We start from the raw sequence: 13098 nt of genomic DNA on the forward strand, positions 1-13098 counted from the left end.
GCTAATTGAAAGTTTCCATATCATATTTATTTATAGTAAGAAAGAAAAACGAGAGCACTCACAACTAAGGTCTATAGATTGGTGGGGAGAAAGACCTTTTGGTCATAAAGCTGCACACCATTTCTTGTAATTAATACTTTGAGCTGACTTTAACACAACATTGAATAAAAATTAAAAAATTCTTATAAAAGTTAAACTTAAAACTAAAATTGTAAAAACAGACTTTATTTTTGTCTAAATTTAACTAATTAAATAGGTACAGTTATTTTTATTTCCAAACAGCAGAAAATCTATTGAAGTGTTTTTAACAATTTAGATTTTTTGTATATGTGTCAACCACTGAGTTTTTCAATTCAGAGTTTTTAAAGGCAAAACTATCATTAAGACCTCTATATCTTAAGCCAACAAAACATTTAATTTCTCAAGGCTCTAACTAAAAGTTCAGAAAGTTAAATTTTATAATTATCTCTTGTGACAAAGATAAGAGATAATTACCTGTATAAAAAAAAGTAACAAAAAGTTATACTAACTTGTTAGATTTGGTGAAAAACTTATTCTCCATGAGTATTTTGTTTTATCATCTTTTATTTGATTCCTATCATTAAAGAGATTTGATGATTTTGGAAATATGTGTTTCTTTTAAAATTATACTAAACATATGCATAACCAAATTCAAATGGTAGTGCTTCAAATTGTTTTCTTAAACTTTTCTAAACTACAACATAGCTTCCAGAATTTAAGTATGGCGTAAAAACTAGCGGTTGTTGGTTCTATAGCCTATTTAACTAGCAACGTCAAGCTTAGGGTCTTAAGAACTAAAGTCTAAAATAAATTATAAAACATCCAGTTCTAGACTTATAAGAACTCGTTTATAATGGCTATACTATAAAATATATACAAGCAAAAATAGCTAAACGTATTTTGTTTTAAGAATTATGGAATCAAGCATGTCCATCATTAAAAAAAAAATGATGGAAATTTTTGACTCATTAAAAAAAAATAAGTGAGCTATTTTCTGCGGATTTAAAAAAAAAAAAACATCTAAATTGGTTTTAAAATAACAAAAAACAGTTTAATGTATTTTTTTAAAGCTTTGATTATTTAACAATTTCTGAAACTAGAGCCAACAAATTGCTTTCTTTTATATTACATTTTATACTTACCAGATATTCTAATAGACAAAATACATACGAATGCGCATAAATTAAGATACAAATAAGTACTTTTATATAAATTTTTTAAGCTTAAAGTGGTCTTATTAGATTTAAATAATAAAATAGTTTCTTTTATAATATGGTAGTTATATAGATTAGAAACGTTTTTCAATTGTGTATTATTACATAAGGATAAAAATAGTAAGTAAATTTGTGATAATAACAACAAAAATATTAATACAACGAAAATATTTTTCGTTAAAATAACAAGGTTTTAAGTTAAAAACAGTTTTCAGGTATTTTTTTAACAAACCTTACTTTACAAGTTGTTTTTAATCTATTTGATAATTTTTAAAACAGAACTCAAAAAAAAAAGTCCATTAAAAATGTAAAATTTAGTATTAGTCTCAGTATTTATCTAATTTTTTTTTAAATAAACCAGAAAATTTTAATTTAGGCTGGTAATTGAATACTTTGCTTTTTTTTGCAGCTGAAAAACCAAGGAATACAAAACTCTGTAGTAGCTTATGTTAGCATAGTAATTGAGAATAAAAGTCTAGTTTTAACGGAATATTTCCCACACATAAGTACAGCATAATTGAATAAATTACAATTTTTTTATTTATTCCCATCTTATAGAGTTCTTTAAAATTCTCAATATGCTATTCTTTTTTTTTAATTTAAAAATATTTGCATAATTAAAAAATAAAAGATGGTTAGGAATCATTAAAAACAACTGTCTCAGTCTTTTACAAAACACGAAAACTGAAAGGTTCTTTTATTTATTAGATAAACATTATCTGATACTATAGCATATATATTTGAATTATTTTATTCTATTACTATTCTATTTAATTAAGAACTAATAATGTTTAGTTAACAAACAAAAGATCTTTTCAATGTTAGTTTTTTGTAAAAGACTGAGACAGTGTTTTTTAATAGTTCCTAACCGTTTTATATCTTTTAATTTGTCAAACTTTCAAAAACTGTCCAGTTTTCAAAATCAAAAGTGGCAGACTATCTTCATTCCATCATTTTAAATAAAAATAATTTGCGTAAAATTTTAAGTATTTAAAATCCTGTTGAACATAAACTGTACTAGATTAATAACTTATTCCGAAAAAACGTCTTTGCTAAATATAAATTTTATTTAAATACGAGCTTGTCGAACTAAAATTTTAGTAATAAAAATTAATTGTTTAAAGGCATTTCATGCTTGATTTTTTTTAAAGTTTTGATAGAAAACAGTTTTGGGGATTAGTTTATACATAGTTTTTAAAATGTACAACTTTTTAATAAACAATTTTAAAGACTAAAAAATACTACAAAAGACTTTTATGAGTTGTTTAAAAACGTTTATTCATCAAGTAGAATAAAAAACAACGTTAAGTCATAATTTAATACAGTCAAAACTGAAAACAAACCAAATACAAATAAAAAACTGTAAACTATTTTATACAACTTGTTTCATTTTGTTAAGTTGAAAAAAATATATCTAACTTAATGTAATAAAGGTTTAGCAAATCCTAAAAATCTCTCTTTTTTTTTAATTTTTTTCAACCCAGCTAAGTAAAATTAATGATTTACCAGTTTTTATATAAAGTTAGTTATACTTACTAATTATTTTTGGCATGCTATGTTAGCGAACCAAAGCAGAAAAGAACCAGAGCTTTCTGAAGGTGGGATATAAGTAAACCAGCGAGAAAGCTAAGAACAAGATCAAACTTTGGCGAACTAGATTATAACAAACTAATTCTGCTTTAATGCTCTTTTTATAAAGATGGTTTTCAAAAATTTAAAGATTTTATTCGTATTAGTAAGAAGTTATAATGATATTAACAAAATTAAATATTCAATTTTTTTTTAAGTTTATACTTGTAATACTCCTTCGGCTAGCACCAAGGCACTAAATATTTTGCTCTTAGCTACTAAATATTCAGTAAACGAAGAAAATAATAGTTAAGAAATTTATTCATTGTAATTCATATAAAACTGAAATATTTTTTATTTATTGAGTAATTATGTTTTAACACTTAGTTTAAATTTTTCAGTTTTCAAAACTTTGAAGAGTTGTTAGTAGTAGGTTAAACTTTCACGTAAACGTTTTAGTTATGGGTTAGGAAATTTCACTAGTACAATATTTCTATTTGTTTTATCAATTTTGAAAACATTAATGTTATAAGCTTTAGATAATTAACTATATTCTACGAGACTACAATGTTTATTTAGGTTTACTTATATTGAGCGAAACACTGTATATGAACAAAAGCTTTCAAAAAAAGATTTTATTTTCTTCGCAGAACTTAAAACTTTATTTTTTTGTTAAACAACTAGAAACATAGCAATATTTCTATGAAAATGAAAACTATTTTAATTTATTAAAGTTAGAGTAGTCTAATCGTTAAATAGCAGATTATTTTTCCACACCTAGCTGTTTTAAAACATATTTCAACTGTATATCTTTAAAGAAGTCTAATCAAAGTGAGTACTGTAAGTTTATTGGACCTTATAGTTAATTAGAAAATCGTTTGATTTATAAATATGTGTAAGAAATATAAAACTTTTGATTGAGAATTTTAAATATAAACTACGTAAATATCAAAACATTAAATATATTTTGAAAGAAATACTTAAAGAACTAAAAAATTATGTGATATCCAGATGTTTGTTTACAAATAATTTTTAAATGCATTTATATTAATTACACACAAAAATAATTCACCAACTGTTAGATTATACATTACTGTTAGGTTTTCTTTATAGATTAATTTTTTTTTGGAAGTGTGTATTAAAATATAATTTTTTATTATTATAGTACAAACTTGTAGTTTTAAAGTTAAAATGCTGTTTAAACAAATTACCCAAAATAGTTTAAATTTATAACTATTTAAATTCTATTTATTAAAAGAAGAAAGCTCTTTACATAGTTTTATTGTTTAAACTTCGTTGTACAATTTAGAAATAACTCAGGTATAATTTTGGCTATTTTCAATCAAGTTTAGTAAAGAAAGTTTGACACAGCTATTTCTAAAGTTTAAATAAGTTTTGTATCATAAGTATAAGTTACAACACTAATTTGCAATCAAAAAAATTTGAGTGTGTTTTAATAACCTATAAACTACAAACAAAACAAGATTTTTAAAAAATACAGAAAAATTTATAAACAAGATAATTAAGATTTTAACCTTATTTGAAAAACAATCAATATCCAAAATTCGATAAACAAAACGAAATTTAAGAGACTATTAAAAAATTTATGAAAAAAAGTAAAATAGCAAATTTAAGCATTATAGATTATAGAATAACAAAAAAGATTTACTAAAACTTTAACAAACCTTATTAACTAAATAATTAAAGTTTGAGATTAATTGATTAATAATCAAAAGTAAAACAAAATTAGTATAAAAATTATTAAAAAATAGAATCAAATATACATGAAAAAGAGTTGTTAGCTTCTTCTAGTTCCTTGTCTAAACTTGAAGTTCTTTCTTGTTTATTTTTTTTATTTATAAACTTGGATAATAAAATAGATTATGGTTTACTTTTTGCTCAAATCTTAAATAAAAAAATTGATAATTAATCGCTTTTCAATGAGTATTTATATACATAATATTGACAACGACGTGCTTTTTGGCTTAAAAATTCTTGTGCAAAACAAGTAAAAATGAATCTTTTTTGGCAAATACTCTTATACATGTACTCAGTTCGATTTTAGGTACACAGCATTTAAATGAAAATTTGAATACAATACTTCCCCTGAAATTTTTTTTAGTTTTTATAGTACAATCTTACGTTACGCAGTCCGCGAAAGACTTTTGTTAAAAGTCTAGCCCATCGACTATAAAAGTAGTCTACCATAAAGCATACTTTACTGTGCCAAAATATTATACTAATTGAAATGAAATTAAATGTTAGTATTTTAAACTGCAGTTCAAGTTTAATAGTTGTTTTACAAAATTATGCAAATTAACTTTGCACACCTACAAAGTTAAAAAACGTATTTTCTACTAAAAGCATAAAAAGATATTATTTTCAATTTAAAATGGGGGCAGGCAACACGTTCAGTCGACGGGCCAGTATCACCAGAATAAGCTTTTGGAGGCAGTCAAAAAACAAACTTACAACAAAAATCAAAAAAATAATTTAAAATAAATTTTATTAAACAAGCACCATGTATACAGCATGAACCAAAAATGAGGTAGCTGTCTAGTTTGCTAAGTGTACAAAATTGCACGAAGACTAATTTGCACGAGAACACAAAATTGCACGAAGATACTTCTGCACGAAGACACGTTTGCACGAGCAGACAATTTTGCAAAGAGACATTTTTGCTCGGGTCTTTTTTTTTAATTTCTGTATTATTTTTAATTTTTTTATATTTAGCTTTATTTTTACTATCACGGTTACCTTTAACCCTTACCCTCGGTCAGTAACTATTTATTTTCTTTTTTTTTAGTTTTATTTTATCTGTATTTTTCTACTTTCGTGTAAAATTGACCCTTGGTGAAAAGTAGTCTTCGTGCAATTTTGTTTTCTCGTGAAAAATCGTCTTCGTGCAATTAAGACCCGTTCCCACTAAAAATACGTAAATTTCAAAATGATTAAAAAAATTTCAAGCTTTTTTGTTTTGATTACATTTATAAGCTGAAAAGTACGTTGCCAGATATTTCTGTTGGTGAAGCGGTCTGTTTTATGTACGTTGCTCACGCACAGTTTATAAAATTTTAATAACCAGTACCTTATTTTGATTTTAAAACATCTAGTGATTGTTAACAATTTAGCAGTCTTAAACATTTTACAGAGTAACTAAGAATACTTTAAAATATTTTTTTAAATACAAATGCATTTGTGTTACAAAAATGTCTGAGACGTTGAGCTGTGAATGATTAAGCTGTGTCATTTTTTCAACTTTACTCACAAACGGTCGCTTCAGTACATTGTACTTAAGCCCGCTTGTTTAAGATCACAATAGCGGTTTCTCGCGACTATTCCTGCCTGATGAGTCCTAATGAGGACGAAACCGGTCGTAGGATTGTCTCGGATGCTGTTGTTGTTGATCTTGCGGTAAAGTTCATTGTTTATTATCGATGGCATAAAACATCTCAACTTGTTGATGATGGCCGAAATAAATACTGGCTAAATCTGATCAAACGAGCGCAGACTATAATCTCACAACAAGCTGACAATGTCTGAGACGTTGGGCTGTGAATGATTAAGCTGTGTCATTTTTTCAACTTTACCCACAAACGGTCGCTTCAGTACATTGTACTTAAGCCCGCTTGTTTAAGATCACAATAGCGGTTTCTCGCGACTATTCCTGCCTGATGAGTCCTAATAAGAACGAAACCGGTCGTAGGATTGTCTCGGATGCTGTTGTTGTTGATCTTGCGGTAAAGTTCATTGTTTATTATGTTACAAAAAAAAAGTGTTAAAAAACAAACTGAGTTAAGATTTGAGGTTTTTTTTTACTAATTTCAAATTTATTTATTTTCGGCGACTCTTTATTTGAATCATCACTGCAACCCAAGTAGCAGCTGCTTTTTTCCTTAAAATGACCTTCCTTCTATTTGAGATGCTATCTGCTTACATCTGCCAAGTCAACTCTGACGAACCAATAGGAGAGAAGGGAGGCGAGTCACGTGTTTGCATATCTGCTGACTCAGCAGAAAATTCTTGGTTTAACGATTTTTTATTTTGATACGAAATTAGTAAAATATTTATTTTTAAAGATGTTCTTATAAGAAACATAAGTTGTCAAATTAAAATGATTAAAAACCTTTAAACAAACTTTAAAAATTATGTTGTTAATTAGTCTATTGTTAGTCTCCTTCGAAGTAAAGTTTATTAATAAAACTTATTTATAAATAAAAACCAATTATACAGTAATCTTCCTTTATTGTACCAACATATGTTTCTGTGTGTTAACGAATCAACACACTTCAACTGGGTTATTAATGGAAAGAATAACAGTTTTTGAACAGTTAAAACTTATTTATTCATAAACTAACGTCCTAGACCGTTTAAAGGTATCGAAGTGGTGTGCGACTCGATAACCGAAAGATTCTTCTTGCACTTGTCCAAATATAGGGGTGGGCAACGTAAGTAGTTGACGGGCCGGATCCAAAAAAAATTAGTTCTCAACGGGCCGAAGCATTTCGAGTAAGTGATCTACCGGACTCAATTGGATCCTTTTTTAGATCCGGATCTTTATTCAAAATTGTTATCCGGATCCAGTTAAATACTAATTTTAGACAAGGTTCGTATCAGAATAGAACTAACTTCAAAAGACTTGGATCCGGCTTGATGCTAGTTGATCTGGTGTTTTAAATTTTTGAATCAATATATTAACTACCAAGGTTCTCAAATATAAAATTTAAGTTAATTTTTATGTAGTACTCATAATTCTGCATTTATTACAACTCTGGACCGAATTAATACTAGTTAGTTTTATGAAAAAAATAATTTACTTACTAAAAGTTACTCGAGCCTAAGATTTCAGACTAAAACATTTAAAAATTTAACTACTCGAAATTATCTAATTTTGGTAATCCTTGGCTCGAGGCTACATTAATAATATTATTCAGAAGTTAACAAACATTACAATATTAAACTACTATCTTTTTATTTAAAAAAACTTACAAAGATTCATTCAAAATTTAGTTAGATTGTAAACTGTTATTACAAACATACACAAATAAATTTCCTAAAGAAATCATACTTAAAGTTAATGAGATATTGTTTTGAAATATTGTCATCAGTTGGTCATCATTAAACTTAATCATTTAATTAATCAAAAATTCCTTAATTAAATATCAATAGCAGAAAAGAGTGCAAACTGTAGTCTCAAATTGGAATATTCTACTAAAAATCAAAGTTGAGCAGTTTTACTTAAAGTAGGTGTCGATGTTATTAAAAACTACTTTTCATAACAATTATAAGAACAACTCACTACACATCTGGGAAAGACATCAATTTTTTACATGTCATTTAAATGAAAATCTTTATGATAGGTAAAATCATCAAAGTTAGTTCAGCAAACAATTTTTTGGATATTTTGAGAAAAATTAATTCAACTGACTTGAAGCAGAACAAGGTACTATAACAAAAGAGTGTTTTTATTACTACAAAATTTAAAAGCCATTTTCAAACCATTTTTAATGTTAAAGTCTTACAGTTTATTTTGTGTGAATATTTTAAAAAAAGTTTTGTACAAATTTTGTAATATTTACATTGGCTTGTAGGATTTCATATAAATTTGAAATGCCTAGCAGCCCGGATCATCCACTCGCGGGCCGGATAAATTTTGTCCGCGGGCCGGATTCCGTTTAAATTTAAAAAAGGTTTGGGGGCTGGTCATTTTGACTCTGGGGGCCGGATCTGGGCCGCGGGCCGTACGTTGCCCACCCCTATCCTAATACCAAATATTCTGAGCGTCTTTTTAAGTCGTTTAAAAAACTATGTATAATAAAAAGAACTTTATAATGATTATGATTAAGTTCTATAAATATGCATTTATTTATTGACATTTGTATTTGAATTATATAAAAATTTCACTAACTACAACAAGCATAATTTGTGTAAAGTTATTATAACTAAAAATAATTGTATGCAGAAATAAAAACGCTTAACCCTCACCCTCAGTCGATAATTATTTTATTTTACTCTTTTTGCTTTTTATAATTTACTTTTATATATAATTTTTTCCTGTTTTTTTATTAATAATTTTTATTAGGTATATACTTTTTCTATCACTGTTACCCCTAAATATTACCCTCGGTCGGTAACTTTTTTGGGGAACGGTTCTAAATTGCACGAAGTTACTAATTGTACGAGGTGACTAAACTGCACGAAGACGATTTTGCACCAAGGATCAATTTTGCACGAGTTACATTTTTGCACGAGAGTAAAGAAATATAGAAAAAATTATAAACAGAAAAAATATTTTAAAATGTTTATCAAAAAAAAGGAAAACAAAGTTACTGACCTAGGGTAGGAGTAACAGTGATAGTAAATAAAAAAATTAAAAACAAAAAAAAAACTTACTGACCGAGGTTAAGGGGTAATAGTGATAGTAAAAAGTAATTAAAATAAATAAAAAAAAAGATCAAATTAATAAAAAAATCTAACCCGTGCAAAATTGTCTCCGTGCAAAAGTGTTTTCGTGCAAGTGTATCTTTGTGCAATTTTATCCCATCGTCGAAAAGTATCTTCGTGCAATTTTGTGCACTCGTACAATTTTGTATGCTTGTGCAATTTAGACAGCTACCCCTTTTTTTGCCCTTTTTGTTATTTTATTGTTAGTTGATTTTGTTTATCATTATCTAGTTTTTTGTTTTTATTTTATTTTGTATTTTTTTTTGTTTTTATTTTTACTATTCCTTGTTAGCACTAACCCTTACCCTCGGTCGGTAACTTTATTTTATTTATCAATCTTTTTTTTCTTGTTTTTTATACAATTTGTTTTTATTTTATTTTGTATATTTTTTTACTCTCATTCATAAATGACCCTTCGTGCAAAAGTGACCCGTTCCCATACAACAATATCAGACTAACTCCTTTAAATTTACTAGTTACAAAAAACTAAAGGCTTTTAAGATATTTCTTTCAATTTTACTGAATTTTTTACAGGTTTCGAAAATATAAGCTTTAAGGTCTAATTTCAGTATAAGATGAATTTTACTGATGAAAATATCTTAAATAGTATAAAAACATTAAAAAGATACTGTAAAGCTACTTTAAATGTATTATTACTATAAATAAAAAATAATAACAACAAAAAATGAATATTTAGAATAAATCTTTTTGTCAAATCGAAACTTCATTATTTTACATGTAAAAGTTGTTAAAAACTCCAGGTTTTTTAGTAATTTTTGTTCGAAATTCAACGTTTTTTTTTTAACGTTTCTCAAATTTCATGTTTTTCCATCTTTTTTTTGCAACCCTGTTAATAACGACGAAACACACTAGGCACAAAAAAAATTGAAAAAATTGTTAGTATTATTGGTAAAATTTCATTAAAAATAATTACTTGGTAAATAAAAAAACTTGTAAACAAACCAGTGAAAATATGATTAGTTTCTGCTATTATCATGACACATTAGTAATTTCGATTTATTATGAGGATCATATTCAGTGGCGTAGCGTGGTATTTTGGTCAGGGGGTGCGCAAATTTTTTTCTGAAAAAATCCTCTAAATTAAAACTTTTGTAATTAGCTATAAAAAAACTTTTTATAAGTTATATAATTGAAATAAATTTATTAAGTAAAATAAGTTCGTTAACTGTTTTGAAAAATATTTATATATTACAAAATTAAACAACTTATAACTTATAGTAAACTTTATATCTTTAAAAATTAATATATTCAATAAAACGAAAGTATCTGTTTTATTTACGAAAAAAATATCAATCTCTTTAATATACAATACAACAGTGATAACAACACCTCATTGCACTTAATTTTTATAAAATTACACAGAATATAAAATAGACCAACTTTATAACTGTTATTACAGTTTATTACAACTTTGTAAAAAAGTTAAAAGTATACTTTTTAAATTTAATTCATTTGATTGTATTTGTTTAAAATAAAAATCACAAACAAAGTTTATTTCTCATAGGCCGACACGCTTATCTTGTATGTTTACAAAAATAAAGTCCAGAAAACTAGCAGTAGTCTTAACAATGTAGCATAAAAAAAATTGTAAAATTGTTTAATTTTTCTTTAAGCGTGACGTATTTTTGTAAACTTTTTGTAGAAAAATAATCTGCCATAAGGTTATACTACAGCGGTGCGCTATATTAATTGCGTACTTTTTGAGTCTAAATTCTTATGAAGTTAATGAACTTATAAATTTTTTCCTTATGGAGTTTTTCATCAACATCGGTGCGCATTTGCAATTACGCACCGAATCAGTATATTGAGTAATAACATGTACTTTCCTTACTTGTCACTAATTGGTATTCAAAATTTCGTTTAACTTTTTGAATACTAGATAAACATAGTTGAAAAAAGGTAAATTAAGCAGAAAAAATAAACTATAAAGAATAAAGATATTACATTCTTTTTTTTACATTTTTCTTTTTTTGGGTGGCACGCATGCGCCAGTGTCCCTCCCCACGCTACGCCCCTGATCATATTCATATTGCTTCAAAGAAAAAAAAACGCTACCTTTACTGTGAAATTGAACAAACAGTTCTTAGAAAAAATTTTGACTATATTTCTGGAAAAGTTATTTTTGATTTGTTGTATTAAAGCTTTAAAGGTTAGTTAAACAAAACTTTAATTTTCAAATCGATAGTTTGGATATCATATCAAAAAAGTATAACTGTTTCATTTTCAGCACCCATTAAAGTCTATATATAAATATATACGAAATACTGTAATTAAAATAATGTTGAGCTTTATAAAGTCTTATTCAAGGCTTTATAAATATATCAAAAACTAATTAACATTTTTTTTTGAATGCAATTTCAAATGCAAAAATAAAAAACGACTTGAACAACTTCGCATGTCAGTTGGTAAAAAAAATATTTTGTTTTTTCATTACATAGATATAATCTCAAAAAAAAGAAATAATTTAAACCATATAAACATTTCTATTATGATAACTTAAAAATTTTGAGCAATAAAACTTTGCCTTTATAAATAAAATACAGCATTCATCGACAAGTGTTTCAGTAGTGTAGTGGTTATCACGTTCGCCTCACACGCGAAAGGTCCCCGGCTCGAGCCCGGGCTGAAACATTTTTGCTCCATCTATGTAAATAACTACTTTTTGGGACATTATGTTGTCATTTGTAGTTACTTAATTATTATTTAATTTAAGTTTAGTTACTTTAATTTAGTTTAATTTTAGTGTACTAGAAAAGTGATACACGTTTAACAAAATAAACATTAGCTTTATTTGAAAGATTAAAACATAACATATTTGTTATTTTTTATAAAACAAAAATTAAAAATATCTTTTAAAACATGGGTAAATTTGTTTAAAAATCTGATAGAAACACTTAAAACGGAAAATTTCATCGTTAATAACATCTAACGTTCAAAATTTAATATCTATTTTTCGTAAAATATTTAATTACTAGAGATTTTAAATTAATTAATAAAAAATTGTTTGTTGTGGAATTTAAAAGTTCAACGGATTGCATTTACACTGTAGTAGAAAATAGATTTATATAGAAAAAGTTTTTTTTTGCATTTTTAATTTGCTTATTTATTAAGGTCCTATCGAAATTTTATATTATATCTCGGGAATCTATTCTGGTAGCTTTTACTAAAATTATTTATAGGAATAGAGATAGACATAAACTTACTTTTAAAATATTATTTTCATTATTATATTTTAAGTTATAAAGTGTTGTTTCAAAAATGAGGGCAGAAAAAAAAAAAACCTTCCCTTTTTTTATGAAGTTTTTTAAAATAAATCTTATGAAACTAAAAAAACATAATGTGTAATATAATATATACAAGACTATTATGTTGGTTTTTACCAGTAAGACTAATTAACATTTCATGCAGTATGCTTAAATCAATTATACAAAAAACAATGCCTCAACCCGGGATTGAACCAGGGACCTTCAGATCTTCAGTCTGACGCTCTCCCGACTGAGCTATCGAGGCTTGTGAGCAAAACACATCATCGCGAATATAAACAGTTTTACAAAGTTTGTTTTTGTTTGCATAAGAATCCTATTGTGGTAGCTTTTTAAAAATGCTTAACTTTGTTTGCTTTTAAAACTTGGTTTGTAAAAGAGATAGTTTTAGCTTTTATTACAAAAATACATCATTAATAACATCAGCTTAATTTATAAGTGGTTTTAATAACTTATACGAAAAAAAACTTGCTAAACAAGTATGGTATAAATAATGTAAGTCGTAGTACATAGTTTTTTAAGAAGTACTTTTTATTAAAAGATTTACTTTTTTGCAAGTAACGTAT

The 13098-nt window shown here is 26.2% G+C and overlaps 2 non-coding genes across 2 annotated transcripts; one reads left to right on the forward strand and one right to left on the reverse strand.

Moving 5' to 3' along the window:
- Nucleotides 1-11827: 11827 nt before the first annotated feature.
- On the forward strand, nucleotides 11828-11900 carry Trnav-cac (transfer RNA valine (anticodon CAC)). Its single transcript has one exon. It is a non-coding gene; the product is annotated as a tRNA-Val (tRNA).
- An 806-nt stretch (nucleotides 11901-12706) lies between these two features.
- Trnaf-gaa (transfer RNA phenylalanine (anticodon GAA)) lies at nucleotides 12707-12779 on the reverse strand. Its single transcript has one exon. It is a non-coding gene; the product is annotated as a tRNA-Phe (tRNA).
- Between the last annotated feature and the right edge of the window lie 319 nt (nucleotides 12780-13098).

This window comes from Thalia democratica, chromosome 6 (assembly GCF_965202585.1).
Source record: "Thalia democratica chromosome 6, ktThaDemo2.hap1.1, whole genome shotgun sequence".
Taxonomy (NCBI): domain Eukaryota; kingdom Metazoa; phylum Chordata; class Thaliacea; order Salpida; family Salpidae; genus Thalia; species Thalia democratica.